Source organism: Lissotriton vulgaris, chromosome 6, assembly GCF_964263255.1.
Source record: "Lissotriton vulgaris chromosome 6, aLisVul1.2, whole genome shotgun sequence".
In the NCBI taxonomy this organism is placed as follows: Eukaryota; Metazoa; Chordata; class Amphibia; order Caudata; family Salamandridae; genus Lissotriton; species Lissotriton vulgaris.
This window is the reverse complement of record NC_141694.1, coordinates 1,225,259,957-1,225,272,592: the sequence shown is the minus strand read 5'-3', so window position 1 is coordinate 1,225,272,592 and position 12,636 is coordinate 1,225,259,957.

Genomic DNA, 12,636 nt, shown 5'->3' with positions numbered 1-12,636 from the left:
GTTTCCAGTCAAGGGAGGACGTGGCCTCGTATTTCGGGCTGGACTGTTCCTATTGGTAACAGGGTCAAGACTGATTTGCATATGGCTGTGTTCAAACTTAAATGCCTTGTGAGCAAATAAACTATGGATTTAGGCTCTGATCTCTGTACTGGGGTGAATGTATGACATTGTTCTGCATTCTATCCATCAATTGTTGTTTTTGCATTTTACATCCTGAGTAGGACGGGTATGAACAGACGTTGGTCCTCATGTGCTCACCATGCTTCTGGAATCAAGCTATCCTGGCTGATGAGGGTGAAACCCTGACACCAGGCATATGATCATGTTTCCAGTCCTGGGAGGACATGGTCTGGCAGATCGTTCTGGCTGGACTGTCGCCATTGGGCATAGGTTCAAGACAGATTTGGATATGGCTGGGTTCAAACTGAAATGGCATGGTGAACAAAAAAAGATGGATTTAGACCCAGATCTCTGTACTGGGGTGAATGTATGACATTGTTCTGCATTCGGTCAATCTTATTTTGTTTTTGCATTTGTCCCCCCTAGTGGGACGGGTTTGCCCAGATATGGGTCCTGTGCTCTCCGTGCCACTGTAGTCAAGCTATCCTGGCTGATTATGGATGAAACACCAATACCAAGGATGCCTGTTTCCAGTCAAGGGAGGACCTGGCCTGAAAAATCATGCTATACTGTACCTAGTGGGCTCAGGGTCAATACTGATTTGCATATGGCTGGGTTCAAACTGGAATGGTATGGTGGGCAAAAAAACGATGGATTAAGTCCCAGATCTCTGTTCTGGGGTGAATGTATGACATTGTTCTGCATTCTGTCCATCAATTGTTGTTTTTGCAAATGTCACCCCGAGTGGAAACGGTATGCCAAGACGTGGACCCGTGCTCTCTGTGCCACTCAACTCAATCTATTCTGGCTGATGAGGGGTGAATCCCCAAAAACCTTCCTAGGATGCTTGTTTTCGGTCCAGGGAGGACGTGGCCTATGACCGGTTGGACTGTTCCTTTTGGGCACAGGGTCAAGATTGATTTGCATATGGCTGGGTTCAAACTGGAATGGCTTGGTGAGCAAAAAAAACTATGGTTTTAGCCCAGATCTCTGTACTGGGGAGTATGTATGCCATTGTTCTGCATTCTATCCATCAATTATTGTTTTTGCATTTGCCACACTGAGTGGGACGGGTATGCCCAGACGTTGGTCCTGTGCTCACCATGCCACTGGATTCAAGCTATCCTGGCTGATGAGGGTGAAACTCTGACAGCGGATTTCAGCGCCGAGAGGGAGATTTCGTGGGCCAATTCCAGACGCCATTCCCACGCTGAGACTAGGGACACGCCGACCTTGAGGCCACGTCCCCTGCAACGAGCATAAAAGCGCGCTGAATCGCAAGTGCGTTAGATAAACTTGGATCCTCCTGAGGCTCAGCCGGGAGTAGCTACGATCGCTTTCTGCATCTTTTAACTTGTGGACTGTTTTTTAAATACATCACTGACCTAGCTCTCCTTGCACACGACTTACTGTCTGCAAGCACTCCTACCCAGCGGATTTCAGTGCTGAGAGGGAGATTTTGTGGGCCAATTCCAGACGCCATTCCCACGCTGAGACTAGGGACACGCCCACCTTGAGGCCACGCCCCCTCCCCCTCCTCCTGTCCAATAAACATGTGCATATACCGGAAGCGCAGCGGACGAGCGCAGCGGGCGCGACGATTGCGCGACGAAGGCACGCTTAAGGCAAGTTTGTCTGCGCTCGTCCGCGCCGAGTCCGGGCCTAGGGCCATACCCCCTGTAACACAGTCACTAGAGCCCAGGTACTACAGTGCTGAAACCCTCTATAGCCTCAGGCCCCCGCCATCTTTTGTACTCGGCATTCCTATCGCGCTGACCTCATGCCACAAGCCTGCCCCATATGCAAGTCTCCCCTCAAACCCAAACCTGCCGCTGAACTCACTTACGACTTTCGCATGTTCTTATTGAACTGCCGCTCCCTGCCGAAACACAGGGCCGAAATTGCACTTTTAATCGAGGAACACACGCCAGACATATTGTTCCTCACGGAAACTTGGCTCACCTCTGAGTCCGACCCTGCTCTAGTAGACGCCCTCCTTCCAGGCTTCCAAATCATTCGGCAAGATCGACCTAAAGGGAGAGGTGGAGGCCTGGCAATTATTCACAAGGAACAGTTCCACTGCCGAGTTACCCCCGAAACAATCCCTGACTGTGAGAGCCTTGCTTTCAACATCGATCTTTCAACTAACAGTTGCTTCTCAGGTACTCTTATTTATCACCCCCCTGGCCCCTCGAAGCAGTTCTACGAGTGCCTACCTTCGAGTGTGGCCGAACGCATCAGTACCACATCTAATTTTACCTTACTAGGTGATTTTAATCTTCATTTTGATTCCTTATTAGATCACACAGCCACTACCTTGGCAGACGACCTAGCAGCCCTGCAACTCACCCAACACGTTAAGACTTCCACACATATCAAGGGTCACCTGCTGGACCCTGTATTCAGCAACTGTGCAGACCTTGTAGCTGGTCCGCCAATTCCACTGCCCTGAACAGATCATTCACTGATTCCCATCAGTTGGACATCGCTTAAGCCCTCGCCGACTAGACCCACTACTAGGTTTATGCGAGCTTTTTCCCGCCTCTCAGTTGACGACTGGTCTATTAAACTTGCCAGTAATCAACCCCTCTATAACGAGAATCCTGGGCTAGCCAACCAGGCTTATGTTGACTGGATTACACAAACCCTCGATGCCACACTCCCAAAAAGAAAAATCACGCTGAAGCGCCCCCACAAAACTGCCCCCTGGTATACGGAGGCTCTCAGAGATAAGAAACGTCGATGCAGGAAAACGGAAAGACAATGGCGTTCAGACTACTCGGTAGATAATAAAACTCTTTACCGAGAATCTATCAGCGAATATAAAGCACAGGTCAAAGCTGCCCAGGCTTCATACTTTTCCAACCGAATTCTTCTTGCCAAGTCAAAACCTAAAGAAATTTTTCAAATCGTGAAAAAACTAACAAAACCTGCCCTCAGCCTGCAGGGCACAAAATCCACCACCCACTGTAATAACGTTGCTGAGTTCTTCCACCAAAAAGTGAACACCATCTACTCAGCTTTCCCCCCTAGCGACATCACTCCCTCAGCCCAATTCAATCAAGTCACAGCTCCCCCCTCCCCCTCAGCCTCAACCCATCTTAACTCACTTCCCCCCTCTAGATCTGCCAACTCTTGAATCCGTAGCTCGGAAACTAAAATCCGGATCCCCTGACAACCCAGCCCCGCCACACATCATAATAGCAGCCTCCCAGATCACGTTGCCCATTATTAGGGATGTATTAAACGCATCCATCACCTCCGGCACTGTCCAGACTGTCTGGAAGCAGGCCATGGTCAGATCATTATTGAAGAAACCCAATTTAGACCTGACTGACCTTGGTAACTACCGACCCATCTCCCTGCTTCCATGGGTGAGCAAGATCCTGGAAAAATATATAAATCTCCATCTGGTAAACTTCTTAGAAGATCACAATTTACTAGACCCCACCCAGACGGGCTTTAGACCTAAGCACGGGACCGAGACCGCTCTCCTTATGGTTACTGAGGAATCCAGAAAAATCCTGGATCAATGAGGATCCGTGGCAGTGATCCTCCTTGACCTCAGCGCGGCATTTGACACGGTCAGCCACGATACCTTACTGTACTGTATGTCTAGCGCCGGGATCAAGGACAAAGCCTGGCTGTGGTTTAAGTCCTTTCTAGAAGACAGATCCTTTCGAGTCTTCGAGGGGGAGTCCGTGTCCACCAGCAGACCCTTAAAGTTCGGAGTCCCCCAGGGCTCTTCTCTAAGCCCCGCACTCTTCAACATGTATATGAGGCCACTGGCCGAGGTCGTCCGCCCATTTGGGATCAAGATCATCTCATATGCGGACCACACGCAGCTGGTGGTCTCACTGGCGCAGGAGACCAACACGCCTGCGTCAGGTGGGCTTAGAGAATGCCTAGCAGAAGTAAAGAGTTGGATGTCCTCATCATCCCTCAAATTGAATGGGGATAAAAAAGAGCTGATGCTCCTAGGCCTCCCCGATCTCTGCCTTTCTAACTCTTTGTGGCCCCCCTGTCTAGGTCCCCCTCCAACCCTTAAAAACAACATCAAGAGCCTCGGGTTTGGCTGGATAGATCCCTCTCATTTAATGTCCAGGCCACAAAACTCTCAGCCACCTGTTTTGGCCTCATGAGGATGCTAAAGAAAATCTTCCCTCTCCTTCCCATGGAAGCCAAACAGGTGGCGATACAGGGGCTAATACAGTCACGCCTAGACTTTAACAACGTGCTCTACCTTGGCGCCCCAGAGTACACCCTGCGCAGACTCCAGATAGTGCAGCACTGTGCAGCCCGCTTATTGATCGAGCTCCCCCGTAGACAATCAGTGAGGGCCGGGCTGGTCAGTCTTCACTGGCTGCCAGTGCGCCAGAGAATTCTCTTTAAGGCCATGTGTATTGCCCATCAGGCCTTCTGGGACACTGGCCCCAGGATTACCCGTGACCTAGTCACCCACTACCTTCCCAGTAGAAACCTCCGCTCCAGCCAGACTTTCCTGGCTATGGCCCCAAGGATAAAAAGGACCAGAACTGGCGGCAGGACGTTCGCCTACAATGCATCTAGGACCTGGAACACCCTTCCCCTGCATCTTAGAGCGAATTCCAACCTTTCTGCGTTTCGCAAACAGTTAAAAACCTTCCTCTTCAACCTGCATCATTAACCTCAGCTAGCCTCCGCCTGTAGGTTCCTGGTTATCTTAGCGCTTGGACGCCTTCGGGCAGCAATTCGCGCTTTATAAATTCACATCCATTTCCATTTCCATTACCGGTCATAGGATCATGTTTCCAGTCCAGGGAGGACATGACCTGGCAGTACTGGCTGGGCTGTTCCCATGGGGCATAGGATCAAGACTGATTTGGACATGGCTGGGTTCAAACTGGAATGGCATTTAGAACAAAAAAGATGGATTTAGACCCAGATCTCTGTACTGGGGTGAGCTTATGACATTGTTCTGCATTCTGTCCATCAATTGTTGTTTTTGCATTTGTCACCGCAAGTGGGACGGGTATGCACAGATATTGGTCCCGTGCTCTCCATGCCACTGTACTCAAGCTATCCTGGCTGATGAGGGGTGACACCCCGAAACCGGTCCACGAATGCTTTTTTCCGTCCAGGGAGGACCTGGCCTTTCAGTTCAGGCTGGATTGTTCCCATTGGGCTCAGTGTCAAAACTGATTTGCACATGGCGGGGTTCAAACTGGCATGGTATGCTGAGCAAAAAAAACATAGATTTAGACCCAGATCTCTGTACTGGGGTGAATGGATGACATTGTTCTGCATTCTGTCGATCAATTGTTGTTTTTGCGTTTGTCACCCCGAGTGGGACCAGTATGCCCAGACGTGGGCCCCGTGCTCCCCATGCCACTGGACTCAATCTAGACTGGCTAATGAGGGGTGAAACTCCGAAACCTTTCCTAGGATGCTTGTTTCCTTTCCAGGGAGGACGTGGCCTCGTATTTCGGGCTGGACTGTTCCTATTGATAACAGGGTCAAGACTGATTTGCATATGGCTGTGTTCAAATTTAAATGGCTTGGTGAGCAAATAAACTATGGATTTAGGCTCTGATCTCTGTACTGGGGTGAATGTATGACATTGTTTTGCATTCTGTCCATCAATTGTTGTTTTTGCATTTGTCACCCCCGAGTGGGACCAGTATGCCCAGACGTGGGTCCCGTGCTCTCCATGCCACTGGACTCAATCTAGACAGACTGATGAGGGGTGAAACCCCAAAACCTTTCCTAGGATGCTTGTTTCCTTTCCAGGGAGGAGGTGGCCTCGTATTTCGGGCTGGACTGTTCCTATTGGTAACAGAGTCAAGACTGATTTGCACATGGCTGTGTTCAAACTTAAATGGCTTGGTGAGCAAATAAACTATGGATTTAGGCTCTGATCTCTGTACTGGGGTGAATGTATGACATTGTTCTGCATTCTATCCATCAATTGTTGTTTTTGCATTTTACATCCCGAGTTGGACGGGTATGAACAGACGTTGGTCCTGTGCTCAACATGCCTCTGGAATCAAGCTATCCTGGCTGATGAGGGTGAAACCCTGACACTGGGCATATGATCATGTTTCCAGTCCTGGCAGATCGTTCTGGCTGGACTGTTCCCATTGGGCATAGGGTCAAGACTGATTTGGATATGGCTGGGTTCAAACTGGAATGGCATGGTGAACAAAAAAGATGCATTTAGACCCAGATCTCTGTACTGGGGTGAATGTATGAATTTGTTCTGCAGTCTGTCAATCATATTTTGTTTTTGCATTTGTCCCCCCTATTGAGACAGGTTTGCTCAGATATGGGTCCTGTGCTCTCCATGCCACTGTAGTCAAGCTATCCTGGCTGATTATGGGTGAAACACCAAAACCAAGGATGCCTGTTTCCAGTCCAGGGAGAACCTGGCCTGGCAATTTATGCTATGCTGTACCTAGTGGGCTCAGGGTCAATACTGATTTGCATATGGCTGGGTTCAAACTGGAATGGTATGGTGAGCAAAAACACAATGGATTTAGTCCCAGATCTCTGTACTGGGATGAATGTATGACATTGTTCTGCATTCTGTCCATCAATTGTTGTTTTTGCATTTGTCACCCCGAGTGGAACCGGTATGCCAAGACGTGGGACCAGTGCTCTCTATGCCACTCAACTCAATCTATCCTGGCTGATGAGGGGGTGAAACCCCGAAAACTTTACTACAATGCTTGTTTCCGGGCCAGGGAGGACGTGGCCTTGTATTTCGGGCTGGACTGTTCCTATTGGGCACCGGGTCAAGACTGATTTGCATACAGCTGGGTTCAAACTGGAATGGCTTGGTGAGCAAAAACACTATGGTTTTAGTCCCAGATCTCTGTACTGGGGAGTATGTATGCCATTGTTATGCATTCTATCCATCAATTATTGTTTTTGCATTTGTCACCCCGAGTGGGACGGGTATGCCCAGATGATGGTCCTGTGCTCACCATGCCACTGGACTCAAGCTATCCTGGCTGATGAGTGTGAAACTCTGACACCGGTCATAGGATCATATTTTCAGTCCAGGGAGGATATGACCTGGCAGTACTGGCTGGACTGTTCATTGGGCATAGGGTCAAGACTGATTTGGATATGGCTGGGTTCAAACTGGAATGGCATGGTGAACAAAAAAGATGGATTTAGACCCAGATCTCTGTACTGAGGTGAACGTATGACATTGTTCTGCATTCTGTCCAGCAATTGTTGTTTTTGCATTTGTCACCGCAAGTGGGACGGGTATGCACAGATATTGGTCCCGTGCTCTCCATGCCACTGTACTCAAGCTATCCTGGCTGATGAGCGCTGAAACCCCGAAACCGGTCCAAGAATGCTTTTTTCCGACCAGGGAGGACCTGGCCTGTCAGTTCAGGCTGGATTGTTCCCATTGGGCTCAGTGTCAAGACTGAATTGCATATGGCTGGGTTCAGACTGGAATGGCATGGTGAGCAAAAAAACGATGGATTTAGGCCCAGATCTCTGTACTGGGGTGAATGCATGACAATGTTCTGCATTCTTTCCATCAATTGTTGTATTTGCATTGGTCACCCGGAGTGGGACGGGTATACATAAATGTGTGTCCCGTGCTCTCCATGCCTCTGGACTCAAGCTATCCTGGCTAATGAGGGGTGGAACCCCGAAACTAGTCCTTGGATGCTTGTTTCCAGTCCAGGGAGGACCTGGCCTGGCAGATCTGGCAGAACTGTTCCCAATGAGCTCAGGGTCAAGACTGATTTGCATATGGCTGGTTCAATCTGGAATGGTATGGTAATCAAAAAAAGATGGATTTAGGCTCAGATTTCTGTACTTAGGTGAATGTATGACATTCTTCTGTGTCCTGTCCATCAATTGTTGTTTTTGTATTTCTCAGCCGAGTGGGACGGGTATGCCCAGACTTGGGTTCATTGCTCCCCATGCCACTTGAAACAAGCTATCCTGGCTGATGAGGGGTGAAATGCCGGAACCGGTTCTAGGATGCTTGTTTCAATCCAGGGAGGACCTGGCCTGTCAGTTCGGGCTGGAATGTTCCCAATGGGCACAGGGTCAAGACCGATTTGCATATGGCTGTGTTCAACGTGGAATAGCATGGTGAGCAAAAAAACAATGGATGTGGGCCTAGATCTCTGTACTGGGGTGAATGTATGACATTGTTCTGCATTATGTCCATCAATTGTTGTTTTTGCATTTGTCACCCTGAGTAGTAAGGGTATGCAAAAACGTGGGTCCTGTACTCTTAATGCTACTGCACTCAAGCTATACTGGCTGATGAGGGGAGAAACCCCAAACCGGCACTAGGATGCTTGTTTCTGGTCCAGGGAAGACCTGGCCTGGCAGTTCGGACTGGACTACTCCCATTAGGCACAGGGTCAAGACTTATTTGCATAAGCCTGGAGTCAAACTGAAATGGCATGGTTAGCAAAAAACTATGAATTGAGGCCCACTTCTCTCTATTGGGGTGAATGTATGTAATGGTTCTGCATTCTGTCCATCAATTGCTGTTTTTGCATTTGTCAACCTTAGTAGTAAGGGTATGCCCAAACGTGGTTCCCATGCTCTTAATGCTACTGGACTCAAGCTATACTGGCTGATGAGGGGTGAAACCCCAAATCCGGTCCTAGGATGCTTGTCTCCAGTCCAGGGAGGATCTGGCCTGGCATTTCGGGAAGGACTGTTCCATTGGGCTCAGGGTGAAGATTGATTTGCATATGGCTTGGTTCAAACGGGAATGGTATGGTGAGCAAACAAACTATAGATTTAGGCTCACATCTCTGTACTTTGGTGAATGTATGACATTGTTCTGCATTCTGTCCATTAATTGTTGTTTTTGAATTTTTCACCCGAGTGGGACGGGTATTGCCAGACGTGGGTTCTGTGCACTCCATGCCATTTGAATCAAGCTATCATGGCTGATGAGGGGTGAAACCCCGAAACCGATTCTAGGATGCTTGTTTCCAGTCCAGGGAGAACCTGGCAGTTCGTGCTGGAATATTCAAAGTAGGCACAGGGTCAAGACCGTTTTGCATATGGCTTGGTTCAACATGGAATAGCATGGTGAGCAAAAAAACAATGGATTTGGGCTCAGATCTCTGTACTGGTGTGAATGTATGATATTGTTCTGTATTCTGTCCATCAATTGTTGTTTTTGCATTTGTCACCCCGAGTGGGACCAGTATGCCCAGACGTGGGTCCTGTGCTCTCCATGCCACTGGACTCAATCTAGACTGGCTGATGAGGGGTGAAACCCCGAAACCTTTCCTAGGATGCTTATTTCCAGTCCAGGGAGGACGTGGCCTCGTATTTCGGGCTGGACTGTTCCTATTAGTAACAGGGTCAAGACTGATTTGCATATGGCTGTGTTCAAACTTAAATGGCTGGGGCGTCATCGCGATGGAGCCTGTCCGCGGTGTTGGGAGCTCGGCGCCCGGAGGGGAGGAAAGCGACACACCGGAGACCGGCCGCCTTTACCAAGATGACGGCCGGCGCGAACTTGAGCCGGTAAGAGGGAACCAAGGGCTGTCACCAACATCCCCCCTGCCGTACGCTCAACAGACTTAGGGGTCGGAGAGCGAGAGAGCTCCGGCGCGATCCCCGAAGAGACCCTGTCCCATGAGAGGCCGAGAGACATTGGTGTTGCGGGGGCCCCTTGGAGAAGACCCTGATGCCTTCACCAACATGGCGGCAGTGCTAGAAGGGCGCCTGAAGGGGACGAAAGCCTCGAGGGCACCTGGAGACTGGTGAAAGGTGGGGCCCAGCGGTGAGGGGCCTATTTCTATTTCTATTTCTATGCGGAATTTGTTAAGCGCACAGACACCCAGGGGTTTCATGGCGCTGAAGAAAACAGATGAGAGATGGATAGTGAAGGGTCAGAAGGTATAGTTTTCTAACCGTACGCTTGTTTGAATAGCCAGGTTTTCAATGCTCGCCTGAACTCTATCAGCTTGGAGCAGCTCCGGATATACAAGGGCAGAGAGTTCCAGGTTTTTGGGGCTAGGTATGCGAAACTGGATCCGCCAAGTCGTTTCTTTTTAAATGTCGGCACCGTGAGAAGGGATAGGTGGGCAGACCGAAGCTCGCGAGTCGGGACGTGTTTGTTGATGAGTTGGTTAATGAACCTAGGGCTTTTTCCGTGAAGAGCCTTGAAAATTATGCAGCCTGTCTTAAAGGTGATCCGATGGGTGATGGGGAGCCAGTGGAGGGAGGCTAGCAAAGGTTTGGCTGACTTCCTGCGATTGCTCTTGAAAATTAATCTGGCTGCTTGATTTTGCACAATCTGCAGGCGTTTAGAGATGGTGAGGGGGAGGCCGAGGTAGATAGAGTTAGAGAAATCTAATCGCGAGAGGACTAGTGCGAGTACTGCCTGGATGAGAGCAGAGTGGGACAGCAAATGAGCAATTTTTTTAATCTTTCTTAGTTGAAAGAAGCAAGAGGAGATCACTGTTCCGACCTGGGTTTTCAGAGAGAGATCGGCGCTAAGAGTGACCCCGAGGCTTTTCGCTGACTGGGAGGGGGATGGGGGTGTGCCCATTGAGGGTGGCCAGAAGTGGGGCCCCCAGCTGAGTGCACTGTCGCTAGGGAGTACTAACTCAGTCTTTCCTGGGTTTAGTTTAAGGTGGTTCCGATCCATCCAGCTCTGGATATGCAGCATGGTCTTTTGGAATTCCTCGATGGAGTCCGGGGAGTTGAGGGGGAATACCAACTGCAAATCGTCAGCATAGTTAAAAATAATTACTTTTCTGTTTTTCAGGGAGTGCAGAAGGGGTTTGATATAAAGATTAAAGAGTAGGGGAGACAATGAGGAGCCCTGTGGGACACCGCAAGTGGTTGGGACGGTGGGAGCTGTGAAGTTCTCCAGCTTTACCGCCTGAGACCTGTCTGTCAGAAAGGACTTAATCCAAGAGAGAGCCGCGCCACTGAGACCGGCTTGTTCGACACGGTGTAATAGTATAGTATGGTCCACCGTGTCGAACGCGGCCGATAGGTCGAGTAGTACGAGGGCCTGATGAATACCATTGTCGGCGTTGGTCCTTAGGGTGTTCTGCACGGCGAGGATCACCGCCTCGGTGGAGTGTGCCTGGCGGAATCCCGCTTGGTTGGCTTCGAGATAGTCTGACGTTTCGATGAAGTTGGATAAGTAGCTGGTTACATAGGCTTCCAGTAGTTTTGCACAGTAAGGGAGAAGGGAGATGGGGCGATAGTTAGAGAGGTTGGAGGGATCGGCACCTGGTTTTTTGATAAGAGGAACCAGGGTGGCATTTTTGAAGGAATCGGGTACTATTCCTTGTGAAAGGGAGGTGTTCAGGATGGGGAGTATGCTCTGAGGGAGTATGGTATAGACCTCTTTCAAAATATGCGGGGGGCAGGGGTCGTTGGGTGAGCCCGATTTTACTCGGTTCATTAGTTCCAATAGTTTAGGTGGGTCAATGGGGGGGATGTCTTGCAGGATGTTGGGGTTTCTACAGATGTCCGACTCGTCAGCTGCAGGGTGGTTGGTTTGAATGCTGTTTTTTATGTTGTCGATCTTCTCCTTAAAGAAGTCATTGAGTTGGTTACACAGCATTTGAGATGCAGGTTGGGAGGGGGCGGTTCTGGCGTCATTGCAAAGATCGTTGATGACTCTGAAGATTTCCCGTGATTTGTTTTTGGCGTTGGAAATTTTATCTGAAAAGAAAGTGGCTTTAGCAGATAAGATAGAGTCCTTGTAATTTTTGCGGGCTGTCTTATAGAGTGCTCTGTCTGTGGCGTGGTAGCTATGTCTCCACTTCCTTTCGAGTTGGCGGAGTTCTAGTTTCTGCTCTTTCAATTCAGCGGAAAACCATTTGTGGGCATCCATGCGACGGGCGCGAGAGAACTTGGTAAGGGGAGCATGTTCATTACATGCAGAGAGGAGCCACTCAGAGCTCGCCCCCCCCCCCCACCTCCCTCTAGAGAGCTGATCACTCAAACCCACTATCAACCGGCTGTTTGGGGAGAGACCCGGAGTGCCAGGAGCAGAAGCTGGTGAGGGCGCCCTGGGTGTCTGGCGGCGCTGAACCCCTTTTTGGCTGGGTGGAAAGTGCCAAGGGGTCACTCTCGCTCCGTGACCACCTGTCCCCTGCGGGGAAACACAAGAGCGGGCACAGAGGGCTGTGAAGGCGACAGATGCATAAAAAGGGGGCCTCGATCACTGCCAGCGGAGGGGAAGTCGACACGAGAGGCTGGGGTGTACAAAACTCACGGTACACCAGCATTAGGAGAGGGGAGACCCCTCCCCCCCCCCCCAGCTTGGCCCTGCCTTAAGATTGGTGCGCCAGAAGTCTGAGGCCTGCGATCTGATACGGGGATCCTCCCCTGAGGAGTGGACAGCCATGGGGAAACGAGACACGATACCAAAAACTACAAAACAAGGGCCCATGGACAACTTTGCGGCGCCAAGACACACGGCGGAGCCTCAGTCTGTGGCGTCCGGGGTGCGGACAGACACGGCCTTGTTGATGGAGGCTATCCAGGCGTCCAGAACGAACA